The sequence below is a fragment of the Herpailurus yagouaroundi genome, unplaced genomic scaffold (assembly GCF_014898765.1).
Source record: "Herpailurus yagouaroundi ecotype Mexico unplaced genomic scaffold, PumYag 141, whole genome shotgun sequence".
Classification (NCBI taxonomy): Eukaryota; Metazoa; Chordata; class Mammalia; order Carnivora; family Felidae; genus Herpailurus; species Herpailurus yagouaroundi.
In genome coordinates this window covers 49,972,451-49,991,969 of record NW_024412396.1, presented here as the reverse complement: position 1 = coordinate 49,991,969, position 19,519 = coordinate 49,972,451, and the positions used below count along the sequence as shown (strand labels likewise).

Here is a 19,519-nt window from a genome sequence, read left to right as displayed (position 1 = left end):
TAAAAATTTTATTTATTTTTGAGAGAGAGAGAGTGAGTGAGCGAGCGAGGGAGGGGCAGAGAAAGAGGGAGACACAGAATCTGAAGCAGGCTCCAGGCTCTGAGCTGTCAGGACAGAGCCTGACGCGGGGCTCGAACCCACAAACCGTGAGATCATGACCTGAGACGAAGTCGGACGCTTAACCGACTGAGCCATCCAGGCGCCCCTACGAGATGGACTTTTAAAAGTGCCTAAACAAAGTTTGAACCCAGATGGAAGTGAAGAGCCACCTGAAGCAGGATCTCCGTCCCTTCGCCCTTTCCCTTCTCCCTCCACAGATAAACGGCTAGGCTGACAGGCCTGTCCCTGACCACCTGGAAGTCATAAGTCAGGGAGTGCCCTTCAGCTCCGAACAGTCTTTACATGTCAATCCCACAGAGGCATGAGAAGACTTCCAAGAGAAACAGAGGCCCGAGCCTTCAGACAAGTGCACGTACTTGGCACCCAAGAGGACTTGAGCCTCCACGGCGGGGGGCCTTCATGCAGTGGGGTTATTACTGATGGAGAGAGCGCGCCTGTCTGTTCCTTGGGACCTCGGCTCTGGCTAAGTCCCCTTTTACACAGCAAAGGGAGATGATCTCGTTGCTCACGACCGGTGAGCTCTTGGTCAAGCAGGCTGCTCCTTGCCCGAGATTATGAAAACCCTGCACAGAGAGAGAGATTCCGACACAGAGGGAGGGGTTTCACAGGCAGGTGGCCACTCATTGTTCTACCACTCGCCTCCACCTTCCTTCTTTCGTCACGGTGGCAGGAGGGGAACAGAAATTCTCCACGTACCAGGACCTCTTCCAAGTGGACCCCGCCCCCCGAAAAGCTGCCTGGAAGGAGCTGTGCAGGTAGGGAAGGGTTAAGGCGTGCCCTGTGCTGCTGGCTCTTCGTTATTATCACTTTGAAAAGCCGCCGGGCCCAGCCAACATTTGGTTCCCATTACCGTGAATAATCTTTCTCCCCCTCCCTTCCCCAACCCCCACCCTTCCTCTGCTTTTTCCACATTTTATATTAAAAGTACATCAAACACTTTTCTTCCTTTTTAATATTTTCCTTAAGCTTCCTTCACTCAGTGCTGGGCTCTGTGACTTTTCTGGTTATTCATTACTTCAGGAGGGGGAAGGGTCAGGTTCCTTGGATGAAATCAGTCAAAAACAAAAAGCAGGAGAGAAAAGCACCTAAGCAGTGTGGCGGAAAGAAGCTGACTCACAGAGATTCTTTCTGGTCTGAGTTGACATTATGAAAAGAAAGAGACCACTGAGAACCCCTTACCTTCCCCATCCGGGCCCGATCTCAGTTGTGGTCGTCCCCTAAAACAAAGCGTCCCTGATATTTCCAAAGATAGATTCTATTCTAATCTCAGGGTCAGTAAAAATGGGAGGGAGTTTATGAAAAAGATGTGACAGTTCAGAAGATCAACGGTGTAATGCCGGCAAAAGTGTGGAGAAAGGGCATGCTTCTGAACGCCAGACTGGAGGCTATACTGGTAAAGCCTTTCGAGAGGCCAATTCGACAGTGACCATAAAAAATTCCAAGTATACATAGCATTTGACCCAACAAATTCCACTTGGAACATACCCTATAGAAATACTTGCACAAGCTCACACAGATATATGTACAAGGTGCTCACCGCAGATACCTAAATTGGATACAACTTACTCTTTACTAGGAGAGTGGTATAATAAACTAGAGCGCATATTCAAACTTTGGAAAACTGCATAGTAGCTGAAAATATTTAAGTAGGTTTATATAAATAGACAAAAAAAAAAAAAAACAACCATGGAGACATTAGGAAGGAAAAAAAAGCCTCAGAAAAGCACAAAATACACTTATCAATTTTTTAACTGCGACTATCTCTGAGGAGCGGGCTGTCTATCTCCCCACAATCTGTATGTATTTGTGTGATTGTTGCATGGTGTGGCTACATGTATGTATTATTTTGTCCAACTAATTAAGGGCAGAAATATTTAAGTCTGTAGAAAATTGGAAAACACATAGTTATATGTATTGTATATTTTATATTAATTACAATGTGTGTGTGTGCGCGCGTGTGTGTATACACACACGTATTCCCCTCACCTCCCACCATGGGTTTGCGGCAATGTGTGAATTGTCTTGAACTGGAAGAAATTTGAAACTCAGAACATTTCTTCATTTCACAACATGTACCGAGTTGGATGTAGGTAAACAGATAGTAGAAGGCATTATTAAGAGAATCCCTCAGAAATTCAGACAACAGAGAAATGGATAAATAGGAGAGAAGAAATGAGGACCCTAAGAGGCCCAGAAGTTTCTGAAGGAATAGTTATGATAATGAAAACATGAACACTGATTGAACAACACATGATATTATCGTATAGGACAAGGATGGGAAGAAGGGAAATGTGTGTGCATGTGGTGGGGGTTATGCCAGGGCAGGGGCAGGGGCGGGGGTAGTATGAGAATGCTAAATTTCCATCTCCTGATAGGAAGTTAATAAATAATACATAAAATGCAAAGCCAGAAATGGCAGACTTAGAAATATGAAGGTAAATAACAGAAGAAAGTGCTTAAAAGAAATAATTGAAAGCAAGCATCTCTGAGGTGTGGAGAGTAAGACTGTAGCAGTGAGGAAAGAAAGAACAAACGATTCCCATTGTCACTCTAAATCTTACAGAATTACTCAACTTTTTTTTAAGTAGGCTCCATGCCCAGTGTGGACCCCAACGCGGGGTTTGAACTCACAACCCTGAGGTCAAAACCTGAGCTGAGATCAAGAGCTGGAGGCTTAACAGACTGAGCCACCCAGGTGCCCCTAGAATTGCTTAACTTTATTTTATTATTTTTTTAAATTTTTTTTTCAACGTTTTTTATTTATTTTTGGGACAGAGAGAGACAGAGCATGAACGGGGGAGGAGCAGAGAGAGAGGGAGACACAGAATCGGAAACAGGCTCCAGGCTCCGAGCCATCAGCCCAGAGCCCGATGCGGGGCTCGAACTCACGGACCGCGAGATCGTGACCTGGCTGAAGTCGGACGCTTAACCGACTGCGCCACCCAGGCGCCCCAAGAATTGCTTAACTTTAAAAACAAGATACCTGAATTATTGTGGGTGTCAACCCTCCAGATGGCCTCCAGCGTCCCCCAGTCCCTGCTGTCCAGCGCCATGGATGCAGCAAACATAGTGTGCTTGAAGGACCTGAATGTTAAGAGCTAAAATGATATGACTCTTAGAAGAAAACAAAGAGCAAAAGCTTCATGACATTGGATTTGACAACGCCCTCCTGGACACCAAAGGCACAGACAATGAAAAAAATGGAAATATTGTACTTCATCAAAATGATAAACTTCTGCATCTCAAAGGACACCATCAACAGAATAAAAAGGCAACCTACGAAATGGGAAAAAATATTTGCAAATCATATCTGATCAAGGACTAATACAGAAAATACATAGAGAACTCCTAAGATTCAGAAGAACAAAAAACCAAACTACTGTATTAAAATCTTGAATAGGCATTTCTCGGAAGAAGATATACAAATAAATGGCCAACAGGCATATGAAAGGATGCTCAGCATCACTAATCACTAGGGAAATGCAAATCAAAACCACAGTGATACCACCTCCCAACCATTAGGATGGCTACTATCAAAAAAAGAAAGAAAGAAAGAAAGAAAGAAAGAAAGAAAGAAAGAAAGAAAGAAAGAAAGAAAGAAAGAAAGAAAGAAAATGCCAAGTGTGGGTGAAGATGTGGAGAAACCGTAACCTTTATGCACTGCTGGTGGGAATGTAAAATGTTGCAGCGGCTGTGTAAAACAGGATGATGGTTCTTCGAAACATTAAAAATAGAATTGCCCTTCTCCTCCAAGAAAACACCAAATGGCAGAGGATGCGTGCATGTGCTGTAGGAAGCCTGGAAGCAGCGACTTCCAGAGGTCTGGGCAACAGCTTCTGGAGCTGCAGGTGTCTTGAGCCACAGAGCTCACTGAGGCAAGGCCAAGGACAAGTGTGGTTCCCTGTCACCAAGCTGGGCCACCTGGTCAAGGACATGATTGCTGAGTCCCTGGAGGAAATCTATCTCTTCCCCCTGCCCATCAAGGAGCCTAAGGGGTCATGGACTTTTTCCTAGAGATGACCATTAAGGGTGAGCTTAAGGATTATGCCTGTGCAAAAACAGATCCCGGCTGGCCAGTGAACCAGGTTCAAGGCATTGTTGCCATCGGGGGCCACATGAGCCATGTCAATCTGGGTAAATGCTCTCAGAAGGCAGCCGCTGCCATTCGAGGCACCATCACTTTGGCCAAGCTCACCACTGTTGCTGTGCAGCGAGGGTACCCAGGGACAAGACTCAATCAGAGGCCCCATACCACCCCTTGCAAGCTGACCAGCTGCAGAAGCTCCGTGCCAGTATGCCTCATTCCCTAGCCTGAGAGGCACTGGCATTATCTCAGCTACTCTGCCCAAAAAGCTGCTGCTGATGGCTGCTATCAATGACTGCTATACCTTGTCCAGGGGAAGCACTGCCCCTCTGGGCATCATTGTCAAGGCTACCTTTGATGCCGTCTCCAAGACCTCCAGCTATGTCACCCAACCTCTAGGAAGAGACTGTGTTAACCAAGCCTATAAAGTTATCACTGAGCATCAAGCATCCAGTAAAGAGCTACACCAGAGTCTCCATGTGGAGGCGCCAGACCCCATCCATGGCCACCACGTAGTATGTTCATACAAGAAAAATAAAGTGGATCCATTTAGCCTGGAAAAAACAGAATTATCATGTTATCCGGAAATTCCACACCGGATATATACTCGAAATGAAAGCAGGGACACGAACAAGTATTTGTATGCCCACGTTAAGAGCAGCATTATTTACAACAACCAAAATGGGGAAGCATTCCAAGTATCCACTGACAAATAAATGGATAAAGAAAATGTAGCATATACATACCACAGAATATTATCAGCCATAAAGAGGAAAATTCTGACAGATGTCACACTATGCATGGACCTAGAGGATATTACCCTGCACGAATTAAGTCCATCACAAAAGGACAAATAGTGTATGATTCCACTTATATGGGGTACCTAGCATAGTCCCAATTCATAGAGACAAAAAGTGGACTAGTGACTGCCAGCAGCTGGGGGGGGGGGGGGGAAAGGGGGAAGTTAGTGTTTAATGGCTACAAAGTTTCAGTTTTGCAAGATGAAAGAGTTCTGGAAGTGGATGGTGGCGGTGGTTGCACAATAATGTCATGTACTTAATGCTACCGAGCTGTGCACTTAAAAACAGTTAGAAATGGTAAATTTTATGTTATGTGTATTTTGCCACAATTAAAACAATTTTTTTAAACGATGGTGTAGGACTTCTGAGGCTGGGTCATAAAAGCCTTCTGAGGCTGGGTCATAAAAGACATTGGCTTCAGTCTTTCTCTTGAGTCATTCGCTCTGGGGGAAGCCAGCTGCCATGTCATGAGGAGGAAGCCAGCTGCCATGTCATGAGGACATGCAGGCAGCCCTGTGGAGAAGTCCATGTGGTGAGGAAGTGAGGCCTCCTGCCAATAGCCAGCATGATCTCATCATCCATGTGAGAGTGAGCCATCATGGAAGTGGATCCTCCAGCCCCAGGCAAGCCTTCAGATGACTGCAGCCCACTCGGTGGCCATCTTAACTACACCCTCATGAAAGAGCCTGAGCCAGAACCGAGCAGTTAAACTGCTCCGTAATTCCTGACCCACAGAAACTGAGATAATAATGTTTGCTGTTTTAAGCTGCTAAACTGGGAGACAGTTTGTTATGCAGTTACTTGGGTAACACATTTTAAAAGGAAAAGAAAACTTAGCTTGAAGGTACTATCCTACTGGAGTGGCCTGCCATCCTACCATAGCACGCATCGGGGTACATCATTATGATGGTCTGCTGTTGAATTACAATGCCTCTCTTCACTAAAGCCTTAAGAGAGATTCTCCACTCTTCCGTGCTGAGGCAACTTCACAAATGTGGAAGTTTGGTCAGTATGTAACATATATTTAACTACACATGTGAATACCGTGTTACAGCTCTGTCTGTCAGAAGACCGCTGAGCTGTGGCAGAGTACAGACCAGGGTATAGTTGCAAAACGTAAGAGAGAAAATGTGACATGAAGCTGGTACCAAATATAGATTGTGTGTTTATTAGAATATGAAGAAACTTTTCCTTGTGAGTGTAGCCGAGGTTAGTCAGGGCTGTAAGTAAACAGTGCTACTCAAACAGCCACACAGTCCTTGAAAAAAGGCCAGGTGAGGAGAATAACCGTAGACAGCTTAGCGAACGCTGTGAGACACTGCTCTGCTTTAATATGGATTCCACTGGGTGGCAGTCACTGGGCTGAGTACTGTTTCCAGTCGTCTAATCCCTTCGAGTGTGCGGCGCACGGTTCTAGTAGGTGGGAGTGCGCTGCGAACACAAAAAGGTCTTCGTGCCACAGTAGGGTTTTGAGCAGCTCAGTGCCGGGGTTCCTTACTGGCGGACGCTAAAGCTCAGATCCTACAGATGGAAACTTGTTGAGTTACGGCATTCACGTTCCTTCAGTTATGTTAGTGGCTACTGCATGCCAGACATCGCGGTGAGGGACAGGAGTACACAGATGTTCAGGTCTTCGCTTTAAAGGAGGTGGCAGAAGACGTGAAATTGAACTACAACACAAGGTGGAGGCCACGGGTAAGAAGGCCACCTCTGCGAGATGAGTGCAGAAGGTGCACAGGGTAACTAACGGTTAGCGCTGGGCCTCATCCAGAATGACTGGAAGAGTTTGCCAGATATGAATGGGGAAGAGACAGTAGAAACATGAGGTAAAAAGACGGAGCAGGGGTGCCTGGGTGGCTCATCGGTTAAGCGTCCGACTTCAGCTCAGGTCACGATCATCACAGTCCGTGAGTTCGAGCCCCGCATTGGGCTCTGTGCTGACCGCTCAGAGCCCGGAGCCTGCTTCGGATTCTGTGTCTCCCTGTCTCTCTGCCTCTCCCCTGCTCATGCTCCGTCTCTCTCTGTCTCAAAAATAAATAAAAACATTAAAAAAAAAAAAAAAAAAAGACGGAGCAATATTAAAACACACACACCTGCCCCTGACTCCTTCAGGCGACATTAATGAACTGGGCAGATACCAGGATAAACTCTCCTCAGAATGGAGCACTTAACTTTCCCTCCTCAACCCGAACCATCCCCTACTTGCACGCCTCGCTCTCACAACCATGCTCTCCCACACTTCTCTGCCTTCATGCAAGTCTCTGCCGTTTTCACCTGGTAAAAAAATAATAATCTATCCCCTGCAAAGCCTACTCTGGTTTTCTTCTGAGACAGCTTATTCCTCAAGGCTCCAAGATGCCTTTTATTGGTATGTTTTTTTTTTTGGACTGTGACTGTTCTTTTTTTTTTTTTTCTTTCGCTGTTATTTTATTTATTTTTTAAATGTGTTCGAACCCAAGGTAGTTAATGTATAGTGTAATAATACTTTCAGGAGCAGCGTGCTGTGACTTTTCTTCACAGTGACTGTTTCTTACCCGCTGGGACCAACCTTGGCGGCACTGCATTCATCATTCTGGTCTTTGTCCACCCAGAGCCTGGCAACATCACAGTCATGCAATGTTTGCTGAATGAACATATGCATGAGGACACGAACATTCCTCTCTCTGGGGTGGTCTTATGTTCCGCCCAAAGAAACGAAACTAGAATGAGCCTTTGGAGGAGTTAGAAGGATTGAATGAAAAATTCATAGGAAGAGAACCTGAAGCCCTGGGTTCGAGTCCTCACTTTACCACCAGGCAGGGGTAAGAATTTACAAAACCAGCTAACTTCCATTTTTTTCTTGATGTTTATTTATTTTTGTGAGAGAGAGAGACAGAGAGAGAGAGTGAGTCAGAGCACAAGCCGGGGAAGGGGAGAGAGAGGGAGACACAGAATCCAAGCTGTCAGCACAGAGCCCACCAGGGGGCCCGAACCCACGAACCGAGAGATCATGACCCGAGTCGAACTCAGATGCTCAAAGGATTGAGCTACCCAGGCACCCCCTAACTCCAGTTTTTAATACTCACAAGACAGGGTATGGACAAGTGGCCTGGAAACGTTTATAGTAATTCCCATTTACTGAGCACTTACTCTATGGCAGGCACCGTGTGAAAGTGCTTTTCTTAGGTCGTTTAATTTTCATTTGCTCCTCAGCATATCCCTATAAGGTAGGCATTTTGCCTTCATTTAGCTATAATAACATTAGCTTCAAAGAGCTTGCCCTGAGTGACATAGCTAGTAAGTGGCTAAAACAAGGAGGGATCCAAATTGGTCTGCCTCTAAAATGCATGCTCTCAAATACCAGGCCATCACATTTTAAATGTGACACCTTCAAGAATGTAATAGAAAGGAATTTGGACCTTCTCAAGCCATGTGATAGCCGTAAAGAATGGCAGTGCCTGTCCATCTACTAAAGGTGATGGGGACCGGGTGACAGGTGATACACCAAACTTCAGAGTCTTGAAAAGGGGAGGAGTCTTCCCAGATGAAAAGTCTGAGCCCCGAAGAAGGCAGCAAATGCGCGAAGGGATGTCATGGAAGGCGGGACTGAAGGGACAGCCTGGCAGAGAAGCGAGGGCAGGGACAGGAAAATGAGAAGGGTCTCGAGCGGGCTGCTGCTGAAGGCACGGGGCTGGGCGGAGGGAAAATGACAAGGGGCCAGCGCTGCTGTGCGCAGAGCTGCGGGAGGTCCTCTGGGATGGCCAATCCAACCTCAAATGGGAAAGGACATGGGTGAACCTTGCTTCGCTAAGAACAGATGGGCTGAAAGAGAAAACTCAGCCAGGGCCTGAGGGGAGAAGCAGGAAGAGACTAGGAAGAAAAATAATGACCCCACAGGTCTGAAAAAGAAGAACCTGCAGACTGAAAGAGAGGCGATGACAGAGAGGGCCTGGAATGGCCCATTTTGTGCTTTAAACCCGTGCCAAGCTGAGTAATGCAGGATGGAGCTGGTGATCTACCTCAGCTCTGGGGGAGGTCAGACTGTGTATCATCAGCAGGATAAACATCGCTATTCTACAGTGATAAGTGTTATTAATACTGAAGAGACCTACTCATGTGCAGTACTTTATAGTTTACAAAGCACATTCACATATATGAGTTCATCAGACCGTCAAGACAACCCAGGCATCATCATTTCCCACACGGCAAAGTGAGGCTTTTTGCCAAACGATTTAGCCCAGGTCAGGAAGTTCCAGGTCCATGTTCCTGGTCCCAGGTTCTCGGTGTAGGAAGAAAATCTAGCCTTTGTCTTTTAAAAAAAAATTTTTTTTCAACGTTTTTTATTTATTTTTGGGACAGAGAGAGACAGAGCACGAACGGGGGAGGGGCAGAGAGAGAGGGAGACACAGAATCGGAAACAGGCTCCAGGCTCTGAGCCATCAGCCCAGAGCCCGACGCGGGGCTCGAACTCACGGACCGCGAGATTGTGACCTGGCTGAAGTCGGACGCTCAACCGACTGCGCCACCCAGGCGCCCCTAGCCTTTGTCTTTTAAAGACTTACACATCAGGAGATAAAGAACAAAGGCATAAAAATAAATAAATAATTACGCAGAGGAGCAGATACTATACTCCAGAAGAGGGAGGAGTCAGAGTCCAGAGGAAGGAGCAAGTTTGGGGGCAGCTGGAATAGGCTGGAGGGGACCGCAGACTGGATGGGAGGAGGAGATTATTAAGCAAGGAAGCGAGGAATCGGGGAGAGCTCTGAGTGTGGGCTTCAGAGGGCACCCTGCCTGTCTCGTCCCTCCACCCGGCACAGCAGTCGCAGGGCAATCATGTTTAATAACCATGTGCTGTTGATGCTGTGCTAAGTGCTGAAGGTCCAGTGGCGAACAAGGGGTGCGTTCAAGAAATGTACTCCAAGACCAAGAGTCAGGGTTGCTCGCTGGGGGCCGTCATCTGTGCTTTTGGAAAAGGGAGATGCTCTATTCCCAAAATGATAACCCATTCCATCAGAGGAATGTGGGACCTCCAGTTTTTCAAAACTTAACTACTTTCCCAAAATAGAAGAGGGCTCTGTGTGTCTCCCCTTTGGCAGCTGGTCAGAGAGGGTCGGAGCTGAGAAGGGAAAAGGGAGCATTCAAGTAGCTATCTCACAGCAGAGTCACGTAAAAAGAAAAGGCAAGAGGGCTGTGTTTAACAACTTACTGCACAGTTTTGTATTTACCCTCCCTACATTCAAGCTCCCATTGTGTATGCGATGCACATATAGGAAAGAAAAAATGCGATATGGGAACAGGGTGAGAGCCTGCAAAGTGCTGAAATAGCATACCTGGCAGCTGCTAAAACAAAACTTCAAAGATCTGGCTTCTTTGAAAAGCCATCAGGCAGGACCCCACCCACTCCGCCTGCTAGCCACAGCTTCCCTGGGAGCTAGTACACGTAACCACTTCCGCATGTTTGGCTCCGTTCCCCAGGGCCATAGCAGCTCTATAAGCCAAGTCAGAACTGCCAGCCAAGCAGGTGGGGGCCGGGGGGCTGGGTCAGCGTGGGCAAGCAAGACCTCTCCCCAGTATTTAGCCACGGGCAGAAAATAAAAGGCTAACGCTGGGATCGGCTTAAAAAGCCCCTTCCTCTCCGTCAGCCCAGCTCTGATTGGTTAGACACTAGTAATACAGAAGCTCTGGGCTTTAGAGATTCCCAAGGCATTAGAATATGCCCCTCCCAGCACCACAAATTAGTTCAAGAACAGCATCTGTGGTAAATCTCTAGCTCTAAACAAAAGAGGCCTGACATCTACAGAAGGGCCTAGGAGGAAAATCAAGACTATGCCTTTCTTGGAAAACTCATTCCTTTTTATTTTTTTAATCCACTGACCAAGTTTGGGTCCTCCTCACATCTTCCGGGTCAACCGTCTCGTCCTGTGCTATTTAATAAGGTAGCCACGAGCCATACATGGCTTTTGAGCATGAGAAATAGAGCTAATATGACCGAGGAGCTGGTGTTTTCACTTTATTTAATTTTAATTAATTTAAGTAGCCACACCTGGCTCGTGGCACCCACAGGGGACAGCACTGATATAGCTGCTTGTTCACCAAACATTTACTGAGGACTTTGTGCAGGGGACTGTACAGACGTAAAAACGTGTAAGACTTGATGTCTGCCCTCAAAAAGCTCACAATCTAGTACGACAGGTGAGACAAATATACAAAGAACCAGACTATAAGGAGGAATGGGAAGTGTCATAACAGAGGTAAGGAAATGATATTTGAACAGGGAACAGGGACATGGTGGCCTGACATTATGCCTCTGCCATATCAACCACTCAGGTAGGGGATGCCAGTAAGTCTATCAAATGAAGGGCAGTGAGGAGACAGAACTACTATAAAGAACACCAAAAAGCTGAACACCATAAAAACACACATTTAGCAAACTCTAGAACTCATTAGGCAATCAAGGTGAGAAGGCTGGAGTAAAGAGATAGCTAAGCCCATCCTGGGCTGTCCAAGATGGTAGATGACCTTCCACTCCAACCATCTTCAGGATTGGCTCGTAAGGCTCCTTCCTATAGTTTAGGTGGGGTGGGGAGAAGGATACGGGGAAAAAGTTGTCTGCCGTTTCCTCTTCCATACCTGCCTCTACCCCCCAGATTAAGGAAGGCCTCTTGCTTGTAGGGCACTTGTGATTTTGGATAACATGAAAGAACTGAATAGCGTCCAAAGGAGAAGCAGTAAAGACCCGATGACTTGGGAAGGGCGGGGGGGGCAGGGGTGTTGTGAGCTTTAGGCTCAATGGAGGATCTAGGGTCTTTTTTTCCTAGTGTTCAGTTCACTAGGACAGGAAGGGCCCCAAATGTCCATTCTCTAGGGATTTAAAATTGTGCACTTAGCCTGAGCTTCCTTTGAGGTATAGCTCTTAGGAACATGAGTCCAGTGGGTGAGGAGGGAAGAGAAGGAAGAGAAATGCTAACGGCATCTGCGCCAGGAACAGGGAGGACTGCAGAAAGGCTGGCCCGAGCTGAGCTCTGTAGGACAACAGGGTGTGGATGTGTGCAGATGCAGGTGAGGGGCAGGATGTCCATCCACTCACTCCTTTACACGTAAAGTCCTTAAATAGTCATTTAACATGTGTTCCTATTTCCATGTGCCTACTGCTTACCAAGGCACTGGGACACAACAGTGAACAAGACAACTTACACTTCCGTGAAGGAGTGACAGTGAGTAGAGAGTAAACTAATAGGGTCAAGGCTATCGGGCGGTATATGCAAGGAAGTCCTAGGGCAAATATACCAGGCTTATTTCTGATCCATTGAGTTTGGCTGGAACTGAACTGTGAGGAGAAATAAAACTAGAAATGTAGTTTGGGACCAGAGGCAGGTGTGTGTTTCGGAAATCGGGCCAAGTTTTTGTTTGTTTTTCTTTTCGTTTTTTAAGACTATGGTGCATTAGGTCTTTTGACTTCTTCCTTAAAAATTTTAATGATCAGAGAAAATATCAACAAGAAAATCTTTAAGTAAAAGGTTAACAATATAAATAAAACGAGTCAGAAAGACTTAGACTTGAGAGGTAGAAGCCAAATTGTGCCACATTCACAGGCTACCTTCTCCGATTTATCCTTATCAGTAATAAAGCCAGTGTTTTGCTCTCGCTCTCTGATTTTTTCCTGTAACTTCTGATTTACCTGTGAACTGGAAGGCAGCAGAAAGTATGATCAATGATATTTCCAAAGCTTCCAACACCAACTTAGACTTTTTATCTCTACGAACTGAAAAATCTGTACAGCTACAGCCAGCCTAATTTCAGTTTCTATCACCTGAAACTCACTAAGTGTTTTGACCAATGCCTGGTATTTTGAACAGAAATACTCTGCTTCAGCCCGACTACTTCCCGTTCCCTGTCCCTTTAAAATGCTTACAACCCTTTGGCCATTACCTGTCTTCCCCCGCCTCTCCTGCCTGTCCTTCACCTGCCCGTAGCCTACACACAGTCTAGGACCGAATTTACTCCCTACCCTAAACCCTTCCTCTGCAGAGCCTTCTCTCTCCGCCTGTCTTTGGTACCTGTTCTGAATTGTGGCTCCTACGAACCTATATGCCCTCTTTTAATCACTCGCTTTGCATTTTAGGTGCATAAAGTAAACAAACATTTACGTAGTATTCTTTAGACCACCCTGCTGAACTGTCACCTCCAACTTAGTAGGAGTGTGAATCACATTACTTTGATCCTTGAATAGTGTTGAGTACAAAGTAAATGTGCAATTATCTCTTAATTTGTTAGTATTAGCCTCTGCCCATCGACGCCCCACCTGCCCTTCCATATCCAGCTCATGTGTCTTTCCTTTCCGTGGACCTTTTGCCAGCTTCTCTATCAGTGATCAATTTCTCCTCTGAACTCGTACCACCTACAGGATAATCCTCTTCTTCAACAATCAAGTACAAATTATTTCACGTACTTGCATTAATAGGACTATTCATTTTCCTCCTTGAGAACAGAGACCCTGTCCAATACCTCCTTCCGAGCTCAGCTTAGTGTCTTGCATTTAGGAAATTGTCAGTAAATGCGTGTTAACTTTTCTGGGATGACATTGTTTTAACAACTACCAGATGAAGCCACTTCCTAGAACACCACTTAATGGCCAGTTCCACCTTTTCTCTTATTCATATATTTCAATACACTAATAATTTGGTGAAGAAAGTAACAAAACTTTTCTTTCGGGGGCTGGTATTTCAAATGTGTTGGGTTCACGTAGCTAAGCATGATATTTGAGAACACTAATGATATATAGGCCGATTCTTTCATCTACTCAATTTTCCTTGGTGCAAAGTTTCCGAAAAACAAGAATTGATTTCCTCTAGACTTTAAGTACATCCCATTTATTAACCCCTTTATGGTTTCCTTACCTGCTATGCCAGAAAGCCTGCTTTTCTCATCTAAATCCTCCTAGATTGTAGTCACATTACTGAGATGCAGCCATATTTCATTTTCATCACAGAAAGATAGTAAAACTTGTTTTTAAAAACCAGGCCAAACGTGGTATTGATTATTGGCTTTGAAACCAAACTAATACAAGTCTTACTTAGCCTGATAATTCATGAAAGCCAAAAACACCCCTTTATGGACTCTGAAGCAGAAGAATGGTGCAGTTAAGACAAAAGTTCTACTGTTGCTTATTATGAACCCCAGGGGCCTCGCATATGATGCGACATTTTGAATTCCTAGGCGCACATATACTGCCTCTCTCCCTCCTCTGGCTTTCCTTGCATCCACCAAAGAATACTTGACTCCACATTTGGGCATGCCTGGTGAAGCGTCCGACTTCGGCTCACATCATGATCTCACGGTTTGTGAGTTCAAGCCCCACGTCGGGCTCTGTGTTGACAGCTCGGAGCCTGGAGCCTCCTTTGGATTCTGTGTCTCCCTCTCTCTCTATCCCTCCCCCACTCGTGCCGTCTCTATCTCTCATAAACAAACATATGAAACAAATAAATGCCCTTTTAGCTTCTCTTAGGTATCTTTCTTTAGGAGCATTTTCTCGCTTTGTAATCAAAATTTTAACTTACGGATACTAACTTCACAATAAAAATAAATCATGTAAACCTCAGTGTTACGATTAGGTATACCTGTTTTCCCTACCATGTATCTAATGTAAGCATTAAACAAAGTGGTGTAGGACTACCATGTTCTCAGTGAGTCTAAGGTTACATTTCTCTCTTTTCTACAAAAGGAACTAAGAGTCATCAAGAACCTATGCCAAAACCAGAACCCACACCAGAACCTTCCTTCTCAAAGCAATTGCGAGGGAAGAGAGGCTCTTTACTCCTTTTTGGACGCTATCAGTCTATTGTTTTCTTTTATTAAATTATAGATACAGGGAGTTTTTCCTTTTTCCTCTTAAATCCTAGGAACTAAAGAAGAGCAACGACTTCTTAGTTGTACTAGGTTGGTAATATGCTGACAGTCTTAACAGAAAGAAGAGTGGAGGAGGAGATAGGACGGGATCTTCAGCTAAAGGCTCAGGGAAGCCGGCTCGTCTTCCTTCTAAAAATTCGCTGAGTCAACACTAAGTACTGCTTTACAACTGGATCATCAAGGTCTCCCTACAGGAGCCAGAGAGAAAGATACAGTGTGTTTTTTGTGTGTGTGTGTGTTTTTTTTTACTACTGCCATTCTTTCCAAGCTCTTTCAAGGCTGGTAAACAGAGTGAACTTGGCCAGATGGAAGATGATAGAAAAACCAGGTGAGAATTAAACTGAATTATGAATTGAGTCACTGATCGAATTTCTTAATTCGAGAAAAGGAGCCTCATCCAGCTTCATATGCGAATTTTTGTCATTCAGGCCTGTTAAAACCACCATAATCACCAACTGTGGATAGATCTAAAATTATAAAGCGAACAGTCACGTAAGATACAGTCTTGCCTCCGATGGCGACTCTGTGTGGCTGGCGGTTAGCATACGTGCCTGTGTGTTAATCCTAAGGAAATGTGAGGTGGTTTCTCTTTGATACTTTGGAGGGGAGGGGAGGAGGCTGACTAAAGAAACACTGCACTGGCACACACACACCACACAGCAACCTGCATTTTGGCTCGCAGATAAGAAAAGACCTACTTCTTTCACTCCTGGTACTAGGCCCAAACATTCCCAAACGTACTTTGCCCAGGCCTTGCTATGATGTCTAGCCAGCTATCTCTCACACATTTCCTAGGTTTACCAGCATTCCTTCAACAGGCAGAGGCCCAATCATTCTGGCCTTGGCACAAACACCTATGACACTCGGCTCTCCCGGTGAATGAGGAACTGTAGAATCTGTCACAGAGCTTGAACCGACACAGAGCATAACCCTGGAGAGGTTCTGTGTCTGGCTGAGTGAGAAAAGCAGCAGGGGAATTTTAGATAGAAGCACAGACCTTTATCCTTCATGTGCTGAAGAAACATGTTCCTCAAGGGGAAGAGACCGGTAAGAGCTAAGATTCCGCAGGAGGAAGGCCAGGTTAACTTTATTTTGTGGGAAAGAAGGAAGGAGAATAAGAAGTGAAATATCACTTCTACAGAACTCTGAGCATAAAAGAGTTTCTTTCTTCTTCTTTTTTTTTTTTTTTTTTTTTAGGCCCCCCCCCCTAAAAGTGGTTTCTTTTTGTGATTGTGCTCTTTGGCTAGAGAGTGTTGTTTATATAACAGTATAAAGTACAAAATTATAAGCTCCAAACTCCTCCAGAGAAAAGCTCTCCCAAAGCTCGACCCCCAGGATAGATGGAAAATATGAGTGTTTACTGGCTGGAACATCGAGCTGCAGTGGAAACTTCAACATTCAGAAGAAGATAGCAGAGAGGAAGGGCCTGTTGAGTAGGCAGAGGTCACCCTTCAACAAAGAGGTCAGAGGAAAAGGAAGAGTCTCCAGTTGGCTGCACTCTGATGCCTTCCCTTCCTCAGTGGGAAAGGCCACATCTCTGTAATCCAGCCCCGGGAGCACACCATACATGGGTGATGGCCAGTTTCTCCCATACTAGATACAAAAGCAAGTGGGTAGCAATATCAGACCCCATCAAGCCCAGTTTTAACTTTCATTTTTTTCTGGGAAGAAAACTAAATATTATCAACAACCTACCACTAAAATCAGGCGCTAAACTGGCTTTCATGTACATAACTCCATTAAATCTTAGAACAACTTAATGTGGTAGCCATCATTTGCATATCTATGCAGAGGGGGAAATTGTGGCCCAGAGAAGCAAAGTAACTTGCCCAAGGTCGCATACCTAGTAAGGCACACCCAGGTCTTTCCAACTCAACAGTCCCTTCTCTTTCTATCACATCATGCCACCTTCCTCAGACAGGTCAACGGCCCCCTTTCCTATAAAGTTAACATACTCTTAAAGAAATAGAAGCATTTAAAGGACTAGGCTCAGAATAAGTCTCTGTACAGACAGGCAGAGGATAGGAGCAAAACGTTGCCATTTTAATCACTAAGTAAAATGCGTGCGCAACTACGGGGTTCTCTTTTAAATCCTTACGATACTCCTTTGTAGTACAGTAAAAAACACCTAACTTTGAATTTACCACCTAACGATTTCTGTGTGTATAGTTCAATAATATTAAGTATATTCACACTGTTGTGCAACCGATCTCTAGAACCTTTGCATCTTGCAACACTGAAAAGCTGTAGCTACTAAATACTAATACCCCTCTCCTCTTCCCGCAGCCCCTGGCAACCACCTTCCCACTTCCTGTTTCTATGACTCCTTTAGACACTTCATGTGGATCGAATGATACAGTACTTGCCCTTTTGTGACGGGCTTATTTCACGTAACGTAATGGCCTCAAGGTTCACCCACGTGGCAGCGACCAGATTAAATCCTTCCACACTCTTCTTGATATCTTTTCTTCTAATTGCCTGGGCCAGAAAATTTAAATCTTTGTTATGTGCCATTTGACACGACTCTGCAATTTTTTTCCCCTTCTCTGCCAGATGGTGACTTCTTTGTGATCAAAAACCATGTTTTCCAAATCTTTTAGACCATACCCAGCGCCCGGGATGATGCTGAGAACATGAAAGATACATCATGGACAGTAAGCTCCGTGAGATCAGGCACTCTTCTGTTTTATTTATCATGACTCCCCGGCACCTGACCTAATGCCTGGCACCTGGAAAATGAATAAGATGTATTTTTTTTTTTTTAAATACCAAACTCGATATTTCTGAGGACTGATTAAGCACGAAACGATGGGAAGTCAGAGACCTGACTCTACAGCAACATTTATAAGAAACAATCTGAAGGGAGAAAAGTATTAGCTTAAACTAGAATCAAAATCTCTGAAAAACTTGTTCCTAAAAATTATGTGAAGTAGGGCATCGGACTCTTTATAATTTAATTTTTGGAGAGTAAGAGGGTGAAGGGACAGAGTGACATGACATCTAGCCCAGATTTCCCAGATTTGGTGCTTCATTGTACCCCATTTCCCCATACAGAACTTAAAGTTCTGACACGCAGCTATTCTCGAGAGCGGGGGCCATCAGGGCGAGCGCCCCAGGCCCATGATGTCTTGCCCTGTCACAAAAAGGAGGAACAAACCCATGGCTGTGCTTTCCAACTCCCCCACCTTTAATATCGAGGAACAGACAAATCCCCAGGTTGCATGTGTGAAAAAGCCAGAGATGGATAAAAATAATTCAATGACAAATGCTGGAAAAACATACAAAGGGGCAGAAGCCAGACATTCGTGGGATTCCCTGACAGCTCGATCCACAAGGAAGGGTTGGACTGGAAAAAAACAGGGCCTCAGGTTCCTGCCAAGCCGTCTGAGGCCCTGTCCTTCCCAAATCATTCCAAGCAGCAGCCAAGACTTTACAGTAACCCTTCCAGGTCTCACAAAGAAAGATGCACTGTGAACCCGCTGAGTGCTCGTCACCTAGAAAATGCCCCTCCCTGACATGATCCGACACCAGGCAAGGCTGGCAGTGCTGAGATGCCTCTGCTTTATCACCTCAGGCCCCTAACCATGTCCCCATGTGCCCAGAAAACGTGTAGTTAAAAGGCAGCCGAAAAATCCCACCCATCTCATTGGCTAAAGAAAAGCTTAACTACCCAGCTATCAGCATCTAGAGACCGAAACCGATCCCTTTAAGAAAAAAGAGGTCATGAACACTTGGTACCTGCACCCTGGAGGCCCTATTGTCTAATTCTAAATCGGCCTTGCTTGGAGGTACACCTCACTCAGGCTTCTAAACATGTGACTGATCTTGGCCCCGACTACTTTCTCTTCTGGAGAATGGCCTGCAATTAATCTCACTTATTACCTCTGAAAAGTAACAACAGAGGAATGGCTGGCCAAGTCCAGCTCCAGAGTGTCTAGGGAACTGCAAGCTACATGGCCAGGCCTCAGACTGTCTGGGCAAGTCGTGGGCTCTCTGCCTTCCTCTCCCACAACAAAGCTTGAGCAGGGACTCCAGACAGACCAGAGGAACCAAGGGATTTGAGGAGCTGGGCTGAGCTCACACTGACCCAATGGGAGACGACAGCCCTGAGGCTACGTTTGGGGTGGTTTCAAAACAGCGGGGGAAGAACAAGGTTGTCTGGTGAAAACTTGTGTGATCCATAAAATCGAGAACAATAGCAACACCACAGGGAAATGAAAAATAACACTATTTGCAGAGTTCTCGTGAGTCACCAGTTTTCATTCCTGTGGCTACCAAGTCACTGAGTCCTCCAATATGCACATGAGGAGCACTGCCAGCGATGGATTCTCTTTACATCTTGTTACTGTTTACGGGACAGCGCCTGGCTTAGTGAATTGTCAGAGTTTCTCAGCGCTGGAATCCGCTGCTGCTTCGTAGATGAACCAGCAGGCGTACCTCTTATTTACTTAGCATCCACTTCCAGGGAGGGCAAAGTGCTGTAAGGACATTCTAAAAGCTCTCAAAACAGCCCAAGAAAAAGATTAAATAAGTAGGTTAGGGTCCCTTAGTGTCAAAACCAGTAATAAAACTCACATCTCTAAGCTACTGATCCCATATTCATGGAACTCAGTCACCCTTACTACTAAGA

At 45.3% G+C, this 19,519-nt stretch overlaps 1 protein-coding gene and 1 long non-coding RNA gene across 19 annotated transcripts in view; one reads left to right on the top strand and one right to left on the bottom strand.

Moving 5' to 3' along the window:
- TTLL5 (tubulin tyrosine ligase like 5) overlaps positions 1-19,519 on the bottom strand; it is a 284,194-nt gene that overhangs the window by 116,121 nt on the left and 148,554 nt on the right. The window lies entirely within an intron of this gene.
- LOC121032080 (uncharacterized) lies at positions 230-17,691 on the top strand. The gene is made up of 2 exons (XR_005791063.1): positions 230-875; positions 17,490-17,691. It is a non-coding gene; the product is annotated as an uncharacterized LOC121032080 (long non-coding RNA).